The following is a 12,570-nucleotide window of genomic DNA, read 5'->3' on the forward strand; positions in this document are numbered from 1 at the left end:
CAGGATTGAGAACAAAAGACACCCTGCAGCAGGGGAGTTAGGCACAAATACTGCCTATACTGCAAACAGAGCTGCAAAATGCAGGTCTGCTAGTAGAAATGCACTGACCTGACGTAAAGACACTGGCTTTGAGCACTGTAAAGTACATGTCACACTTTCTGGTTGAGTGTGTTTGCTTCTTTGCTTCGCAGAACCTTTTGTTTGTTTGATTGATTGTTTGTTTTTTTAAATGGGCCTTTTACCCCAATGACATCAGTTGGAGATAAGAGTGGAGCAGTGTATCAGCCTGCAGAAATGCTGGTAAAGATCACTTCAACTATAACCAGTAAAATCACCCAACCAATGGCTCCTTGCTTTAAATTACTACCTCAATAATAGTTTGTGCTTTAAACCAGTCCTCTGCTCTGGGCTTCTATCCCTTTGGACCTCTCGAGCTGAGGCAGCTCAGGTTTTTCATTCTCAAGTTGCAGTGCATAATTTCTTGGACTATACAGGACCAGTAATTCAGGCAAAATATCTCGTTACTGGCAAAGTTTTGTTGGTATCAGCAGCTCTAGTTCTGTTTTTTTACGGCTTTGGAATCAAAGGGGCCTTGAATGTTAGATGGGTTTAGCAATACATAATTAATGTAAGTGCACTTCCATTGTGTGCTAAGAGGGTAGAGAGGTCCCAGATAACTTCTGAAGCTGTAAAAAAGGGATAAAATTAATCATAATTAATTCAATCAGTGGAAACTAGATAGGAGCAAAACTAAAGTTGCTGAAAACCCGGCCAGCTACTCTGTCCAAAACTGTATAGTTGAACTTTGTTTCTGAATGTGGTCCTACTTTATGACACAGCGGAAAAAATCTCTATATGCTGCTGGTTGGGCTGAGCCTCAGTGCGGCTGGATTTGATCTTGTCTCCTTGAGAGAAAATGTTCTCTGTCTGTTATAATCCTGGACCTGGTTCATCCTCGCACTGAAAACAACCCAAGGGGTTATTCTCCAAATGGCAAACTATTTCAAATTGAGATACGGGTTTCAACTAATGCGGAGTGGGAGAATTTCCTTGAAATACGTTCCTGTAGTACCTTCTAAATGAAATTACTGCAATGCATCAGAAGTAGATGAAAGCCAAGTGTCCTTCAGGAAGCAAGGAAACCTTGCGGAGGATGGATAAACTTTTTTTTTTTTTTTTTTTTACTGAATGGCAGATTGGATGCGGAACACAAAACTTCTTCCTATTTTCTGAGAATGAGCTCCCAGATCCTATTATAATGTTGTAAAACTGTAAGTGTACCCAGCACTGTAAACTCTGCTTAAACAAACAGCAAAGTTCTGGCCCTGAAAAGCTTAAAGCTGAAGGCACGAGTGAATACAATGCAGTACAACACAGAGCAAACACAGTGGCATATGGTCTTTACAGCTGGGATCCTTATTCTTTGCTAAGTGGACAAGAAAAAAAAATAAAGCAGATTTAATCTCTTGGGAAAGAAAGTCCTTCATGTTGTGAAAAATGTTCTTTAGGGAAAATAGACAAAATACAAATAACTACATAGTTAGGCAATTGTGGATCTGCAAAGGGAGGGAAAAGAGAAGTAAAACTTGAAAGAGGATTTACATTTTTAAATGTGCTGTTTCTGTACTTTTTGGAAAATGCTATGTGACTTTACTGGAAATATATATTTTTTTTCCAGCAGGTTGGTATCCCAGACTTGCCAGCCCAGGACCCCTGGGTTCCCCGGGGTTTTGGCACTCCAAGGTACAGTGGCGTGTGCTCCGTGGGCAGCTTGTCTCTGATCAGATAGAGCTTTTCCAGGAAGGGGCTCGCCTGGCATCACGTGCTGAAGGGCACCAGGGACGCTCACAAACTGCTTCCATGGCAGGACAGCCTGGGCCCCAAGAGTGTCCCGAGCCCCATATGGGGAAGGCTTAAGCCCCATGGGGGAATGAGCTATAGGCCCCACGGCAGGACAGAGTGGACCCCATGGCAGGACAGGGCCGCAGGTCCCACAGCAGCATGACCTGGCCCGCACAGGGATGGTGTCCCAGGCCCCACGGTGGCCATGGCGCCACAGCGGGACAGGGTAAAGGCTCCCACGCAGCGTGGCCGAGCCCCGCAGCGGGGCACGTCCCAGCTCCCACGGCCATGGGACGAGGGCGGCTCCTTCCCGCCGCTGCGGGGCCGAACCGGGGCGGTGGAGGGCGGAGAGGCCGCGGGGGGAGGAGGGTTGGCGGCTTGGGCGCCTCGTTGCTATGGGGAGGCGGGGAGGGAGGTACCGCCGCCGCCGCTGCGCAGGGAGCAGCAGCTGCTGCGCCCTGACACATCCCCCCGCTGCCATATTGTGCGCGCCGCGGCCGCACGGCTTCATGAGCGCGGTGAGTGGCGAGCGGGCGGCCGGCCGCGCCGCCGCCTTAGCTTTACCATCATCATTACCATTTTTTAGCGGAAAAAAAAAAAAAAGGAAAAAAGCACCGCTGTGAGCGGGGGCGGAACGTGCGGCGCTGCTTGAGCGCTTCCCGCCGGGGACGCGGACGGATGGGGGGAGGGGGGAGAGGGGTCAAGGCGCCGCGTTGCCTCCTCGCGTGGGCGGCGAGGAGGAGGAGGAAGGGGGACACGGGGGTTGAAATGTGTCAAAGAGAAGGGGGAGGCGCGCGCTGGGTGTCGGGCTCCGCCGGAGCGGGTGAGGGACAATGCGTGTGAGTGCGCGCCGGGCTTTCCGCCGCGTGTTGTTCTATTGTATTGGAATTTGCTTCCTTCTAAAGGGGCAGGAGTGGCAGTGTGCGGCGGCCGCGCGGCGTCCCTGCGGGGCCGGGGTCCCCGGCGGGATCCCCGCGAAATGGCGCCCCCCGCCGCCGCCGGGAGCGGGGCGGCCGCGGCCGGGAGGCGGCGCCGGCCATTGTGCGCCGCGGGCGGGGGAAGGAGCGCGGCGGGCGGCTCATGGCGGCACCTGGCCGGGCCGCGCGCGGCGGCCCGCTCGCCTTCTCTGTTCATTCTCGTTTTATTTTTATTGCCCCTCCCCCCCACTATTTTCACGAGTTCTGAGAGGAATAACCCCCTGGCGGGTCGCGGAGATGAGCGTGTGGCGGCCTCGGTGGTGCTGCCCTTCCGCGGTGCCGGAATCGCGCTAGGCACCCTCGCGAAACAGCAAGAACGCGGGGAGGATGCGATAAGACTGTACATACATAGGGGTTATATAACCAGCTTTTAAAAGGTAAAACCCTTTCGTTAGGTCCTAACTCCGCGTGGAGTTTGTGCACTCCAGTGTGGAGTTTTCTTGTCCCGAGGTGGGTGCGTTGGGCACCTCGGTGGCTTGGGGGCTGCCTAGTAAGAACAAGAGTAATGGCAGTAGAGAGCAGAGATAACGAGTAGTCTTGAGCAGGGCCAAATAAACCCCACTGAACTTGCCGCCCCACCTTGGCAACTGGCAAGGGATGTGTGATCATTTTATGAAAAGCATAAATTAGTATAAATTAGTGTGTGATCACTTTATGCAAAGCATAAATTAATAGCTAAAAACATGGAATTCTGTCTTACTTGGAGACTATGAAGATAACCCGACCTCTGGTTTGGCGCAAGTTTAGTGCTGGGTCCTTGAAGTAGTAGGAAAAAAAGTAGCTTCAAACAGTGATGTGTGAGATATGAAATTATTCCATTATTTTTATTTTTTTTTCTTTTGTCTAACCAATTAGAATTATCTGCCATCTTTTAGCTGTTCTTCAAAATCCTTATTCTGGAGGGGGTATGAGTGTAAATACTATCAAAATAATGTTGCATCTTCATTTTCTGTGCTGTTTGGTCTTTTTTTGCTAAAAACAAACAAACTTTTTTTTAAAAAAAATATTTTTATGGAGTGTAGTGACAGAGTAAGTCATGCCTTGATTCTGCAGTGTCCATCAGGAGGATTCAGGCAGGTAACTGGGAACAACAGCAGTTTCAGGTGCCTTTTAATTTTTCTTCTGCACGTCCACTGCATGTCCCAAAGTAACTGAGCTGTGCCAGTTCTCTTAACCTTTAGAACTTGCAAAGTTGAATGCTTTAGGTTAAATCACTTCAGATACTTCAGACTAACTTAAATTCTCAGTGTTTAGGGTAAAACATACTCTCATACTATTTGGAATTGTGTAGAAGCCTCACAAACGCTTTCTGCTGAGATTTGGTATCTCAGTAAGTCATGTTTTTTTATAATATATACCCTAAAACCTGTTATTGATGGACCCGTGTTTAAATGGACTTCAGTAATGGTTAGGCTGTAATATACTCGTACATGAATCATTTAAATCAACTATTTTATTGTTTTAAGGTATTTTTTCCCCTTCCCTTTGTCAGTCTGGTGTGATGCAAGATAAATTAGACTGGTGTTATTATATGATGGAAAACACCCAGTATTTTTTTCCTCCCAAGCTCTGAGACAGCTGCAAAAAGTCATCTCTGAGCTGAGAGATGGGAGCAATTAATGTATATTGAGCTAAAGAACTTAGCTGGAAGGCCATGTCTGTTATTTTTGACCTGGGCCTCCTGCTGCTGCAGCACCAAGGCTCCTGCTTGGGCCCAACGTGTATCCCGCTGCCTCTGGTGTTGGGAAGAGCTTTCATATGCCTACCCAAAAGGTGCTGCACAGGATATGCCAGTTCTCCTGTGCTGCGTGTGGGGCAGAGCAGTGAGTTGTCGCAAGTGATTTCTAGGTGGCATGTTTCTTAATAAGTACTGCTTGTCTATTAGTAATATCAACATCCTGGAGCCATCTGAGCGTGCAGTGGGGGACTGGGGGAAAGTGTCGTGTGCTCTGCTGCTGGCTGCTGTCCCTGGGAGGAGTGGCAGGACAGCGGGCAGGGCAGCCTGTGCCTGTCGGCACACAGGGTAGGAGCCATGTCCCCGCTGTGGTGTCTCACGCGGGAGCCTGACTTAGTCTTCAAACTTATGGTGTCACCCGAGTAGCGTCCCTGACTCATCTCCTCTCACCTTGCTCTCCTCCCAGCATGGCCGCTCCACAAATGAGGCGGGAGCAAGTTATAGATACTTTTGTGTTTAACCCACCTCTGCTTTTTTCAGCTCCAGTTCTCTACACTAACGTCTGCGCCGATGTCCATCTGTGTAAGGGTACAAATGAGCAGCCAAGGCAGTGAGAAGGGAAGAATTGCTTTTTTGGGAGGTAGTTGTTGCCTGTGCAGATTTAAATCCCCTGTCAAGGTATTCCCAGAGTTTCACAGGTGAAGGGAGGAGGTGGCAATTTTCACTTCATGTATCTGACCTGCCTGAAGTACATAGAGCGGTGTTCTGGTTTGGTTTTCATCTTCCCCTCCCCCCCCCCCCCCGCCCCCCCTTTTCATACATCTCTAAACTGAGCTGCAGTGTTTACGCTTGCAGGGTGTGATGAAGGAGCTGAGTTGGTTCTAGTTGCAGAGCGCCTTTCGGGAGCAGAGGGATTTGGGGAGCTAGAGGCACCGAACCCCTACCCTTCAGGCATGCAGTTACAAGTGCTCTTGGGCATTCTGCTGGAATAAAGCTTCGTTGCTCTCTTTATTATCTGATGTCCTTCTTGTTGTGATCTTGGCCAGAGGATGAAATTGTGATCCCTTCAAGTGCCGCAGTCTCAGCTCTACTGGAGGAGCTGTGCAGGGCTTGGCTAGCTCAGAATTAAAATGTGTTGGGTTCATAAGGGATGCCAACCAAGGAGTGCGTTAATTCAGCAGCTTCAGCTGCCCAAGGCTTCTTCTTGCAGAGCCTTCTCATTTCCTTGGGGGAGCTGGTGGTGGAAGGTGCCAGCATCACCAACAACTGTCTTGGTGTAAGAACGTGCCAGTTCAATGCCTTGCAGATACAGGGATGTGCCACAGACCCATCAAGCTAACACCAGGACTGCTGGACAGACGTGTCATGGCTGGGAAATAATAGAGTGGCATAGGGGCAGGCAAAGCTTTTTATTTATTTATTTATTTTTTATTACCATCTTTATTAAATGCAGGCTCTGCTTGCTCAACTAGGTTGGCTTGAAAACCTGACATGCTGAATAAAAGCAAACTCTTGATAGACAGGGTAATTTGGTTGAGGTACTCTTATGTGAGTTTAGTTTAAACTAATTAGATACTTATGCATCTCTTGTTGAAGTGTTGGTTCCCATGAAAACAGTAGAATTGTGTGTGCCCTTTCACTGGGGTTATAACGTCACCTTCTGCCTCCATCCCCATTCCTTGGCTGCTTGCTGTTGAGGTTAAAAGGAGTTGGTATTTATTGGGGGAATCGGGCAGACTGGTGATGAGCTCTTTGGGTGGAGCAGTGTACTCTTACTGCCTTTTAGCACAGGTGTAGATTTGGTCCGTTTCCTTGCTTGGGTCCTTGAGCTTGCTGTTGCTGCTGTTCTCCCTCTCATGTAATGAGATATATTATGCATAAGCTGGTACAGAAGGTGTTTCTGTGTTAGCTACAATCACTTTGCTGCTTTTGAGGGAAATAGGAAGACTGAGCAAGTATGCAGCCTACCCCTTGTGCCTCCCTGCTTGAAAACTGTGTTGTGTAACTTCCTGTGCAGAAATTGTGCTGTCATTGGCACTCAGTGACTCATTTAAGCGCATTGCTTTGTCTTGAGGCAAGTGTGCACTTGCAAACTGTAAACCCAGTCCATATCCCAGTATAACAAGTTAAAGAATTAGTTGTGTTGCTGTCTTATTTCTTGGGATATAGTGTCTTTTTGCAGATAACAAAAGCGTCCTTGGCTCCCCAAAAACAAATTCATAAAGAAAACAAGAAATATCTGAAACACTTTATTTAGCTGGCCTTTGTGTGATATATGTGTTTATTCATTCCTTGTCATATTAGATGTACTTTTCAGCCTAATGTTCTGAGTGCACATTATGGATGCGAACCTTTCTTACTCTCCCTTACCATGTTAGGTAAAAGTATAAAGTGATGTCTCGGGGTGCTTGCAAAATACAATTCGAGTCAACAAGTGGGAGACAGTTTGCCCATGCTTAGGTAGTAAATTACTCGGTCCAGCAGAACTGCTGTCTGATGCTGGATCCTTATGACCTCTGGGTATTTGTTTCCTTCTTTTAAAGAGTTGCAGCTTCAGAAGTACGAACATGAGAAGGAATTCTTCTGAAAGATGCCGCTGAGTGCTCCTTCGCGCCTAGTGCCTGCAGATCTGTCAAGTTAGTAACTTGGGAGGGCGAGCTCTTGCGTTTAGGACAGAGATATCCGTGTTACCGAGTGATTGTTTAGGTACAAGGATCATTTTAAGGAAGCATGGAATTTGCATATGTAAGAAGATTTATGCCATAAATCGTTACATGGATTTTTTGCTTTTTTTTCTATTATATTCAGTTTTAACCTACCAGAAATCTCAAGGGTCTAAACTTCAGAGCTATTGCAGCTGGATATTGCCTCACGGTCACAGGCCCTGGTTCTCATGGGGGACTTCAACTACCCCGACATCAACTGGGAGGATAACACAGCCAGGCATAAGCAGTCCTGGAGGTTCCTGCAGAGCGTCGACGATAACTTTTTGACGCAGGTTGTGGAGGAGCCGACGAGGAGAGGTGGGCTACTGGACCTCGTGCTATCAAATAGCACGAGGTCCTATTAGGCCTAGTAGGAGATGTGAAGGTGGGGGGTAGCCTCGGCTGCAGTGACCATGAGTTGGTGGAATTCAGGATTCAACGAGGAGGAGGCAGGGCTGTAAGTAGCCTTGCGACGATGGACTTCAGGAGGGCCAACTTTAGCCTCTTCAGAGACCTCCTCGGTAGAATCCCATGGGCTAGAGCTCTAGAAGGCAGGGGGGCCCAAGAGAGCTGGTTAGTTTTCAAGCGGCACTTCCTTCACGCCCAGCAACAGTGCATCCCTGTGTGTAGGAAGGCAGGCAGAGGGGGCAGGCGACCTGCGTGGATGAGCCGGGAGCTTGTGGCAATGCTCAAGCAGAAGGCAGCGGTATACAGAATGTGGAAAAAAGGACAGGTCCCATGGGAGAAATACAGGAACATAGTCAGGGAGTGCAGAGATGCGACAAGGAAAGCTAAGGCACGTCTGGAAGGCAAGCTGGCAAGGGACGTTAAAAATAACAAAAAAAAAATTCTTCAAATACATTAACAGCAAAAGGAAGATCAGGGAAAATGTGGGTCCGCTGGTGGACGGGATGGGCACCCTGGTTACAAATAACACAGAAAAAGCAGAGTTGCTGAATGCCTTCTTTGCTTCGGTGTTTACCAAGGGCAGCCCTTTAGAGCCCCAGGCCCTAGAGACAAGAGAAGAAGCTGGTGGAGAGGAAGACTTGCCCTGGGTAGAGGAAGATTGGGTCAGAGAGCACCTAAGGAACCTCGATACCCACAAATCCATGGGCCCTGATGGGATGCACCCCAGAGTGCTGCGTGAGCTGGCAGATGCCATAGCTAAGCCGCTCTTCATCATCTTTGAAAGATCCTGGAGAACGGGGGAGGTGCCGGAAGACTGGAAGAAGGCCAATGTCACGCCAGTCTTCAAAAAAGGCAAGAAGGAGGACCCAGGCAACTACAGGCCAGTCAGCCTCACCTCCGTCCCCGGAAAAGTGATGGAACGGCTCATACTGGCTGTTGTCTCCAGGCACATGGAGGACAAGAAGGTGCTCAAGAGTAGTCAGCATGGATTCACCAAGGGGAAATCATGCTTGACTAACCTGATAGCCTTCTATGATGAAATGACCAGCTGGATAGACGAGGGGAGAGCGGTGGATGTCGTCTATCTCGACTTCAGCAAGGCTTTTGACATCGTCCCTCACAACATCCTCCTGGGCAAGCTCCGGAAGTGTGGGATAGATGAGTGGACAGTGAGGTGGATTAGGAACTGGCTGGATGGCAGGGCCCAGAGAGTGGTGATCAGCGGTGCAGAGTCTAGTTGGAGGCCTGTAGCTAGCGGGGTCCCCCAGGGGTCAGTCCTTGGTCCAGTCCTGTTCAATTTATTCATCAATGACCTGGATGAAGGCACAGAGTGCTCCCTCAGCAAGTTTGCTGATGATACCAAACTGGGAGGAGTAGCTGATACCCCAGAGGGCTGCGCTGCCATCCAGAGGGACGTGGACAGACTGGACAACTGGGCGGTGAAAAACCTCATGCAATTCAACAAGGCCAAGTGCAAGGTCCTGCACCTGGGGAGGAATAACCCCAGACACCAGTACAGGCTGGGGACTGACCTTCTGGAAAGCAGCTCTGCAGAGAAAGACCTGGGTGTCATGGTGGACGACAAGTTGACCAGGAGGCAGCAGTGTGCCCTCGTGGCCAAGAAGGCCAATGGAATCCTGGGGTGCATTAAGAAGAGCGTCTCCAGCAGGTGGAGGGAGGTGATCCTGCCCCTCTACTCAGCCCTGGTGAGGCCGCATCTGGAGTATTGTGTCCAGTTCTGGGCTCCACAGTACAAGAGGGATGTGGAGCTGCTGGAGAGAGTCCAGCGCAGGGCTACAAGGATGATCAGGGGCCTGGAACATCTGCCCTATGAGGAGAGGCTGAGGGAGCTGGGCCTGTTCAGCCTGGAGAAGAGAAGGCTTGGAGGGGATCTAATCAGTGTGTATAAGTACCTCAAGGGAGGGAGTGCAGAGGACGGTGATGGTCTCTTTTCAGTGGTGGCCACTGATAGGACTAGAGGAAATGGCCGGAAACTGAAACACCAAAAATTCCATAGGAACTTAAGGAAAAATTTCTTAACAGTGAGGGTGACAGAGCACTGGAACAGGCTGCCCAGAGAGGTTCTGGAGTCTCCTTCTCTGGAGATCTTCAAAACCCGCTTGGATGCAGTCCTGTGCCACGTGCTCTAGGTGTCCCTGTGTATGCAGGGGGGTTGGACTAGATGATCTCTAGAGGTCCCTTCCAACCCTAAGCATTCTATGATTCTATGATTCTATGATTTCTCTTTTGTTATATTTTATTTATTTGTTTCTTCAAAGCTAAGGGTATGTTAGGCACCCCTTTTTGAAACTATTCTTGTTGCAGAAATTTTCTTTCCTTCTGTATCCTGTGTGAAGACTATAGAGTATCAGCTGGGCTAGTGACAGCCTTGTTTTCCCCTTGTCTCTCCTGGTGGAGTATCCTAATGTGATGTGCTTGAGTGTACTTGTGCAGGTGACAGTTCTAGTCCAAACTGGCTAATGCAGCTTGTTTGGACTTAACAGTGGATCAATTCTTGAAATACAGTGCTGTAGCGCTGGGTGAGGTAAGGTCCGAGGGCTCCGGGTCTGTGCGCACAGGCTGATGTGTCTTTGACTGGCGTCGTGGCATCTCTCTGCAGAGACTTCCTTGCAGTTGCCTGAAAGGTTATTTCCATTTTTAAGGAGGACTTAATGACTGAAAAGCGTGCACAGAATAAAGCTGTTTGGGTGGGAGCTGGGACGACTGTTGACAACCCCCTGCAGTAATTACCCAACCCTCAGCCTCCAGTCTGGGAGCCAGAATTGCCAGACAGGTTATCAGCAAAATGGATTGTTTGGGGAATGTTGACTAGTCAAAGTACAAACTACTGCACGTCTGGACTTTCGAACACGCTCTTAAGTGTCAAATATCATCTTGTGTTTTCAAAGTTTAGCTTTGTTAGCACAGCTACCTTTTCATCCTCTGTAGGATTTCATTTGAAGACATGCTTTTAAAGTAAAGGACTCTGCATGGAAAACTGGACAATTTTGCTAAGCAAGAAACCTGGCTGGCCCAGTCATTGCATTGTGTGGATACTGTAGAGTAGAAAAGATATTTTTATGCAGCAGTCCTTATGAATAATGAGTTTACTCTGATATAAAGTAATTTATGTAGTAAAATGAGTGGGTACTACTCCTCTATTTGGCGTGTCTCAGCACATATGGATGCTGATGTTTTAGCATCCTGCCTATGGAGCTTTCAGGATAGCATTGGTAAGAAAATGAAGCACACGTCAAGGCAGAAGCCTGAGTGTGTGTCCTCAATGGGCACCAGAGAGTCTTGAAAAGCTGTGATCAAAATGTGGGCTGTAAGGAATACTTGAGTAATAGTAGCTTGAAAACAGAAATCAATGAAAGCCGTGTGGTTTCACAGAGTTAGACTTGTAATGCAGTAGCTGGGTTATAGCTTTGATGTTGCTCTTAAATCTTGCACAGGGTCGCTTCAGATTTTTGGTTTTCAGCTGAAACTCGGGAGTCCTGTTATTTTAATGCTGAGGAATGCAGAAAAGCTGTAAGAAAAAAGGTAGTATTATGTTTTATAATGTTGATAATTGTTAGTGACACCATCTGAAATGTAGCAATAAGAATATTCACTTCTGTTTCTAGAGGATGGAAGGGACGTGTGTCAGTTATCTTGAAATTAGCATCAGAATTATTTCGCAAGGCATGTGCTCAGATGGATCCATTGTGAACATATCAGTGGTTTACATTCTCTTTATTTTGCTTAGCAAGTGCTCTACTAAATTTAGGAAGTAGGACTTGAAGGTACCTTTTGAAAAGCTACTATTGGCATTAAAGGATTTTTCTTAAAAACACTCCTGCTTTTTTAATTTTTTTTTTGTTTTCTCCAGAAACAGCAGGATTTAAAAATATATATTTTAGGTTTTGCTGTTGCTCTCTTCCCTTTTTTTTTCTATTAAATATAATAGTTGTATTATATTCAAACTATTTTAATGTGAATGTTTTAAATCTGAGGCACGAGGCACTGGGTCCAAAACTGACTGATGTCTTTGGAAGCATTTCACGTTTTTAAATTTTTTGTGGACAGAACTGTAATAAATGTCTCAAAGTTTCTGGGACAAAACATTAAAGGCCCATCTGCACAGAATCTGGATTATTGTCCTGTCATATTGAAGTCTTACTATCATTTTTATGGAATTTATTTATTTTAATCACAGAAATGCTCTTGTGTGTGTGTTTGTTTAATAAAATAATAAAAAATTGCTTTCATATAAATCACAAAACTAAATGAAGTCTGTCATGCCTTCTTCCCTGTACTGCCCCCAGCTATGGTAAGTTTTTATTCTTTTCCCTTTCTAAATTTTGCAGAGTAGTTTTACCTTTTCCTGATACTGGATCTTTTCACCAGTTTTCTTTATTTTTTTTTCTCTGTCCCCTAATTAGATCACTGGATTTGGGAGAGTATCAGCATTAAAGGGTCATTAAAAATGAGGGAAGCTTGAAAATATTTTGTTGAATACCCCAAAACCCTGTCTTCTCCGTGGAGCCTTATGCATACCCAGGTCAAAAAGAGATGTATAAGCCAACAGGTTTCTGGAGTCTCTGTTCATCAGCCTGATTTTAATAAGCTCTGTCTTAGCCCTGCAAGTGAGCATTTCTCTGGTTTGTGTATTCAGTTTCCCTCTGCGTTTGGCTGGCAGAAGGAGGGGAGTGGAGCATCGCCCACCTCCCTGCCGAAATCCATGCCCAGGAGGCGGCTTTGTCCCCCGCAGACCATAGTGCCGCAGTTGTCCTGGATACGTGACATCACATAGCATTGTAATCAAATCTGGCCCTTTCGCGGCGCTTTTGGAATTTAAATCCAACCTGCCCTCTGAAAAGCAGCTCTGGTGCACGGGCAGGCAGGATGGGGCCCGTGACAAAGCGAGGAGCAGGAACATCGCGGTGCGGGAGCAGGGGCCGCTGCCGGCCATTCGGTGCCC

At 47.4% G+C, this 12,570-nt stretch overlaps 1 protein-coding gene across 1 annotated transcript in view; it reads left to right on the top strand.

Moving 5' to 3' along the window:
* The first annotated feature begins 2,260 nt into the window (after positions 1-2,260).
* The window catches only part of FOXN2 (forkhead box N2), a 32,639-nt gene continuing 22,329 nt past the window's right edge, over positions 2,261-12,570 (top strand). Inside the window, exon 1 of the mRNA XM_088532121.1 lies at positions 2,261-2,360. The gene's annotated coding sequence lies outside the window, so the exon portion shown is untranslated. The remainder of the gene's footprint in view (positions 2,361-12,570) is intronic.

This window comes from Tinamus guttatus, unplaced genomic scaffold, assembly GCF_059628265.1.
Source record: "Tinamus guttatus ecotype Peru unplaced genomic scaffold, ASM5962826v1 Tinamus_guttatus_pri_ptg000456l, whole genome shotgun sequence".
Taxonomy (NCBI): Eukaryota; Metazoa; Chordata; class Aves; order Tinamiformes; family Tinamidae; genus Tinamus; species Tinamus guttatus.